The 7,874-nt window shown below is 43.8% G+C and overlaps 1 pseudogene; it reads right to left on the bottom strand.

Moving 5' to 3' along the window:
* Positions 1 to 1,821: 1,821 nt before the first annotated feature.
* Positions 1,822 to 6,653, bottom strand: LOC112078553 (reduced folate transporter-like; annotated as a pseudogene).
* Positions 6,654 to 7,874: the final 1,221 nt, after the last annotated feature.

Here is a 7,874-nt window from a genome sequence, read left to right as displayed (position 1 = left end):
ATACAATTGCAGCAATTGTCGAGAATTCCTAATGATCGCAACAGTGAATCATTTGCTGAATATAACAGSCTATTGTTCCATCAGTAGAAGTAGTCCAGTAGAATTAGTTAGACTGTTTCTGTAGACCATTTCATATTGGTCCCCTCTACTTGAGATTATTATTTTCTCAGTCAGTTATGAAAATAAATGTGCTTCAACATTATCAGGGAACATATGAWTACCCTGTATTTGGAAAACTGTGAACATAATCACCAGTGGATAACACCATTTGGGATGTTTCTGGGAGAAGAGCAAAGCAGCCACTACATAGTACACAGTCTCTCTGAGAACATTAGGCTGACAACTAGGCCCAAACTCTATTAAAAACAAAACACTGTTTCGAGTGTGAAGTAGGGATTGGTCTAAAGRCGAAAAAGAAAATWACTTAAATTGASCTACTACAGTAGCTATATGCTGGTCTATTGTACTTCGAAACAATGTCGAGGCAGGTTGCTTAGYATGCAAACCTTCTCAAACAGCCTAATTCATTCTCTAAGAGGTGCTCCCACAATAATGTGATTTGTACCGCATACAAGGTCATGTATTGCTACTTACAAGCAGTGGTGTAAAGTACGTCAAAATATTTAAGTACTACTTAAGAACTATCTGTACTTTACTATTTATATTTTTGACAACTTTTACGTCACTACATTTCTAAAGAAAATAATGTCGTTTTCACTCCATACATTTTCCCTGACACCCAAAAGTATTCGTTACATTTTGAATGGTTAGTYGGATAGGAAAATGGTCCAATTCACGCACTTATCAAGAGAACAACCCTGGTCATCCCTACTGCCTCTGATCCGGCGGACTCACTAAACACAAGTGCTTAATTTTTGTAAATGATGTTTCCAGTGGTTGGGAAGTTTTTTTCCCCCCCCCCCCCCCCCCCTGGCTACTGATGAATAAAAAAAATGTATTGTGCCATCTGGTTTACTTAATAAGTCATTTGAAATAATTTTACTCTTTACTTTTTAATACTTAAGTTTATTTTAAAACCAAATACTTTTTAGACTTTTACTTGAGTCATTTTTCTATGAAGGTATCTTTACTTTTAATCAAGTATTGACAATTGGGTACTTTTCCCACCGCTGCTTAGAAGGTACCATTAGGCTTGAGTCGAGTGAGTTTTTTTTTTTTTATCTTGTAGTAATCTAGGTGGGCCCTGCCTGTAATTCTTTAAACATTGAGAAAAAAATATGTATTCCATAATAACATCCTTTGGTGAACTGAATACACGTTGGATATAATGGATAAGGCACTAAGGGCTGAGAACAGTGACTGTTCACTAATACTGGTAAAACTACACTCCACCAACACATCCAATGAAGTGTCATGAGGTCTCGACTCACCTCTAAGTCTCATCTGTCCTTGTGCATCGTGTGGAAACCGTAGCGAGAGATTCCCAGACCGTTTAGACCACTCAATGTCAGTGTAGGGGGTTTAGGTGTTGAATGTAAAGATGACACAATGTTCAAGGGATAGTTGAGGATTTTGGCAATGAGACCCTTTATCTACTTCCCCACAGTCAGATGAACTCATGGATAACAATTTTTATGTCTCGCAATCCAGTATGAAGAAGTTAGAGTAGTTTTTGCGAGCCAATGCCAACTAGCGTTAGCTAGCGCAATGACTGGAAGTTCTACAGGAACAACTGCATGCTAGCTGTTCCGATAGATTTCCAGTCATTACGCTAATGGCAGTTAGCATTTTGGCTACGCTAGTTAGCAAATTCCTTCAAACTGCATGCAAGATACATAAAAAATGGTCTCCACAAGTTAATCTGACTCTGGGGAGGTAGATAAAGGGCTTCATTGCCAACATTCCGGAATATCCCTTTCAGGCCTTCACGTTGTTCCCATTGGACGAGGGTTCGGTCTCCGGGGGTTTGATTGGTACGGAACATAGCTCAGTGGCGCTGGCCTGGTCGGTGTCCCTCCCCCTCCGCCGATTGGTTCCTGTAGTGGCGAATGATGACCCAGGCAGCACACCCAGGTAGATAACCGTCAGCAAGGCAAAGTAGAAGAAGTTAGACCAGGAACTATTGGAGAACAGAAACAGCACTCATTTAAGAAAGCATATGGTGTTCCCATGATGGGTGACGTCAACTTGCAGGAAGTTGTCTGAGCGTGGTCGTAAATCAGATGTGTGTGGACTGACCTGGGAGTGCACGTCTAGGTCCCAGACCCTTCTTGTCAGAGACGATGAGGGTGATGGATGGTCTCAGAATGGTTGCCAGGAAAGTGTTGACCCCAAACACCAGGGCACACAAGCTCCTTGTGTTGAGCGAACGAGGCGATCTGGAAACTAACCACAACACACAACAGATAGTCAGCGGAATTAAATGTACAGCCTAAAGTAAGAAAGACGTGACAGTTCCCAGTGACAATGCATTCAATTCTGCATACATCTGAACATGAAAATCCTCCAAAATCCCATTATATGTATACAATGACGTTAAATAAAAGAGACCTAAAGAAACGTAACATGGCGATAGGCACGAGGAAACTGGTAGAAACCCTTGAAGAGGGAGTAGGCCACATAGCAAGACCCAGATGTTGCTGGGGTCCCCATGAGAGGCAGCAGGCCAGCCTGCAGAGCCGTGATGACACCGATCACAGCTCAGACCACACGTTCCACGGATCTTCACGAAGCCTGCTGCAAACGACGTGATCGCACCTGGGACAGAGTAACGAGGTGAAGTTAGTCGAGAAGATAAGCTGACTAAGTTAATGACTGAGTAGGTGATTAAGCTTGGGGAAACTTCATTTAATAAATGCTGTGTGGTGTTGGACTCGCAGGGTCACAGTTTGACGACATCAATTCAGGCAAACAGAGGGATTGCTGGGTTCAGTTAAGCTTTGTTATTATTATGCATCAAAAATAACTGATACTAAATGACATGGGGGAGCGCACATGTGTCTGCGTCATCTCCCTGTGATCAACATCTTAACACCGTCATCTTCCACCACCTTTCAACAGAACGTGACTTGTTTAGTCTTCTGTTGTTCCTCACCACATTCTGCTTCATGGGAATGTCCTCTTTCTAAGATTGATGGGCTTTGTATGTCTCCTGTCCTTGTCAACTGTTTAGGTCATGGTAACTTCAGTCATAATTAACATTGGAGAGGGGTCAGTCTAAAACAGGGTTTCCCACTCCAGTTCCCCCCCAACAGTGTACATTTTTGTTGTTGGCCCCAGACAAGCACACCTGATTCTACTTGTCAAACTATTCATCAACTATTGAATCAGGCGCGTTAGCTGGGGCTACAACAACGTGTGTTGTTGGGGTACTGAGAACTGGAGATGGGAAACCCTGGTCCTAAGACAAACTTATTGACCTGACGACACGTGATGGCCAGGAACTCATTTGACTGAGAAAAGATGTACTTGAAGCATGTTGCCATGGTGGTCTCAACTACTACCTCTTTGCCAACTGCTGTAGGGGTGTTATATTTTGTAGGAATCATTGACTTGGGCAACACAGGCTCCTACCCTGTCAGACAGTAACAGACCCAGGTGAATACTACACATTGGTTATTAAAAACTTGTATACCTGGCTTTGGAGGCCTTTGTACCCAGACTAAACCTAGGGAAATGGATCCCTCACCCAGTAGTGTGGAGACAGCCTCCACCCCTCCGTTGTAGACGTGTTTGTTCTCCGTGGCGGGGTACACCTTGTTCCACAGGACATGGACGTACAACAGCACCAGGTAGTAGCCAGCGGAGTTGAACACCCACCACAGGCTCCACAGTCTCAGGCTGGGCCTCCGCGGCACGTTCCTCAGTCCTTCAGCATCTGAATAAACACAGAGTCCTCCAGGAGGAACCAGAGCTGAGAGGGGCCAGGGAGGGTGGGTCACCTGAACCCAGCCGCTTCGCCCTGCTTTATCCTGGCCAGCTCGACTGGGCGGCAGCCTGCTCCTGGAGGTTCTCTGGCAGCGTGGTGGGCCTGTTGAAGAACAGGGACCTCTTGGGCCAGGGCAGGCAGCAGGAGAGCACCAAGCCGAAAGGACACCAAGGCCAAGGAGACAGCACTGAGCGTGTGCGAAGGAGAGCCTGCCACGGATATCAGCACCTGGCCCAGCACGAGCTGGCAAACACCCCCATGAGGACGCAAGAGCGCGAGTAGCTGGCCACGCGTTGGTAGAGCTCTGGGGTGACCAGGGAGAAGATATAGGAGGAGTAAGCACGCGCGTGCTGCGCATGGTGGATCCGTAGAAGAACTCCATGAAACTGGCATCTCTAAGAGGGAGGAAGCCCAGGAGGAGGAGGAGCCAGATGGCCACGTGGCTGAGGCTGGAGAGGACCAGGATCGGGCTTGTAACGCAGGACGTCTGTCAGGAGGAAGGACTGGCACCAGCACCACCATGTAGGAGTAGGACAGGATCGTGTTGATCTCATTGGTCACCTGGAGGGAAGAGAATGCGGGTATGAGAGGGGGAAACCACATAGAAGAGACAGAGGGCTTACATGAATCTAATTCTCCTTTTAAAAAGTTGTTGTAGCTGAAGGCTATATAAAATGGCCGGCAGGTGTTCTCAAATTGCATATTTAGGCTAGTTTCCTGTGAGTCCTCGAACACTGACAAATGCACATGCTCATTGCTGTTCAGAATAACCTTGTCGCTGTGCTGACACCTTTTGCCAATGCAACAACGTTAATCCCTCTACAGGAAATGAGGGAGCAAAAACCTTCACTGATCCCCTTCATTTGAACTAAAGCTACATTGTATGCAAGGACACCTTCCAATGAGTCTGCAGACGTCAGGCCATTAGGTTCATTAGTTGATACTGAGCCAGACAAGCCTATAGTAACCAATCAGAAAAAGAGACTCTGACCTAATTTGTAGGAATGTGAACTTTGACCATACTGAGAGGGGTTACTGCACTCACACTGTGATAGCCTTATTACAGGCCAGTGGGTTCCATGACTAAGGAACACTGGAAAATAATAAACTGCCACTTTTTTTTCAATTACTTAGGATTGAGCAGTTGTAGTTCAAGCTCTAGTATAAATTCAGATGGAACTCGTGTCAGCTGATATAGCTTATATCAGGGTTGTCATTCTTACGTGTCATACAAGGCTATAGCCTCCAGCGCAGGACATTGCCTTTCATATCCCTCAAAATCAATTGGGCCTCAGGTTGAACTGACATGCCCTGGCCTTTAAATATATATATATCATTTCTTTTACATTTAACCTTTATTTAACTAGGCAAGTCAGTTAAATAAAGGTAAATACATACTTTTTTTTATTCAGTAGAAGACCGATAGCAATAGTTGACACGACTAACAATATACTTGTTTACTAAGCAAGAGTGAAGATAAGTTTCTCGATCCTTCCTACTAGTGCTCCAAAATTATTTGAATCTCACATCGTAATCAAAATTATTGACGTGCAATATCCATATCGCAAGAGATCCATATCGCATGCAATATTTTGAAACGTGTAATGGACGTTATTAATAGTTTCCGCCATTTTTTCTCCTCTTGCGGCTGCTTCCCACCAAGCAGTGCAGTTCCTCCTCCTTGCTGTTAAATTCACTGTAAGTTTGCATGCTATTCTGTTAGGTCAATGCAGTCAACCAATCGTCCAAACAAGAACAATGCCGCTTTCCACTTTGGTTCTTAATAGCGATGTTGGACAAAATTTAAACAGTTACAACAGACAATATCGCCCCCCCAAAAAATGCGCTGTTCTATCTTCTATTTAAATAGGGAGCCAATTTGTCAGCACTTATTTCCATGACTGATCAAAACTCATTTTCTCATGGCTCTCTCGTTTCCTCTGCAGCAGACATAATGGTGAGCAATATGTTTGGAACATCGAATCGCAATATGCAAAATCAAAGCATACAGTTATCGTATCGGCACCTAAGTATCGTGATAATATTGTACGTGAGGTCCCTGGCAATTCCCAGCCCTACTTTGTAATATAAGTTATTCCATTTCTATGTTCCAACAGTTCACCCTAGTATTTTGATCTTTAACATCAAACGCAACATTTGGTAAGAAAAAAATTTCTCAACTCGATTATTTACCCACATCGTGCAGCCCTACTCCTACACATCTACCCACCCTTAAAAACTGTGGTTAACTTAAGACACACACACACGATAGTTCACACACACACTACACACATTGCACTCTCACACACACACCAACATTCCAAACTGTTATAGGGGGATGACTGTGCATCACTGACCTGTTCCCTGGTGAAGTTCTTCTCCATGCTGAGCAGGTTTGGTGTTATAAAGGGCTCCCCAGGCTTCAGCTGCACCATAAACCCATAGAAACACAGGAACACCACCGACAACTCCCAGGTCCGGGCTGTCTTGGTCTGGCCGTCTGAGGAGTCCTCGGTGGGGGAAGAGCCATCTCAGGGTCAGGCTCTCCAGGGGCGTTCTCCTTCAGGTCCAGTTCAGCCTCTTCCTCCACAGCCCTATCCCCACTCACCATAGCGTCTTTGTCCACCATGGTATGGCCTGACAGTGGACACTGGAGTCCCAAGTCTACCTCTGACTGTATCAAAACGACTAAGTGGTATTGCTATAGTGAAGAGGCTTGCTATACGAATTTTCATAGAAACCAGAGAGTAGGGCCTAAACCTCCAATTCAGATGTTCTAAAGCAGACAATGAGTAGAGATTCCTGTTAGCACTCCTCCCTTACAAGTTCCACAAAGGATCCAGTTTAAACATTACAGAGGGGGTGAGAGAGAAACCTTTCACAATGACGAACATGGAGTTAAAGTGCTACCTGCAGCCATTTTCATACTGTATGTATGAGAGAATGTCAACCTTTGCTCCATTCCATGGATTAACAATGATTGAAAGCAAGCTAGTTTACAGCTGGACCTTATGGTCACTGTGAACCTGTAAAATACAAGAATGTTTGCAAATAGTCATTCAAAGTTGTTCTGACAGAGTGCTGTATTCTTCATTATTTTGTGGGATGGTGCTCAACCAAACTCCCTATGTCCAAAGCTGTCCTTTCCGGCAGGGACATCAAATCACACGTATTCTAGTAACAACCATGTAAACAACAACCCTAACAGATCTGAGCTGTCAGGTCACGAGTATTATTTGGGTGCAGTCAGTGTATTATAATTGTGTTGTTCTCTCTTGGACTGATTTATTAACTTGGTTGACACACTCCAAAAATAGATTCACAACAACGACTTTTGTAACGTCTACCTCTTGACCAGCTATTGCATTTCGTTTACCATAGTTAAATAACTTTGTAATTGCAATGCTGCATGCATGTGAGACCAGACATAGTTACTTTTAAAAGTTTTCGCTAAAACAGGGGGTGCAACTTCTGCACGCATGGCTGGCACGAGCCATATTCAATGTTAGCTAACTAGTTACGTTAGCTAACCAGATTCCAGTCTGGAATACCTAACGTCAGTTAGCTAAAGGTAGCTAAGCTTGTCGGAAGAGGTATGAGCTTATTTTGATAACCCTTGCTAGTAAACAATGTCAGAGAGCTAGCTACAGCTAAATCAACTAGCCAAAAATTTTGCTAACTGCTACAGTAGCTGACATTATCTAGTAATGTTAGCTCCATCATGCGAGTTAATATTATCTTATTGCAGGGAACATTGGTGAACTTGTTATCTAGCTGAAGTTGACACCAATAATTGGGTTTTAAACAATGTACAATACAACTTTATACATTGACAAGGAAAGTAGGTAAAAACCTACCTCTAAATTCTTCCCGACTGAACTCGTGTGCGCGCTGTTGTTCAATGAATGCATTTCAGAGCAACTGAGTCTGTGAGATTTTGCAAGGAACTATGGGGGCTGTAGTTTCTGTTGATTGACCGGAGATA

This window comes from Salvelinus sp. IW2-2015, unplaced genomic scaffold (genome assembly GCF_002910315.2).
Source record: "Salvelinus sp. IW2-2015 unplaced genomic scaffold, ASM291031v2 Un_scaffold5860, whole genome shotgun sequence".
In the NCBI taxonomy this organism is placed as follows: Eukaryota; Metazoa; Chordata; class Actinopteri; order Salmoniformes; family Salmonidae; genus Salvelinus; species Salvelinus sp. IW2-2015.
The sequence above is the reverse complement of the archived record's forward strand: the minus strand, read 5'-3'. Positions and strand labels throughout refer to the sequence as shown.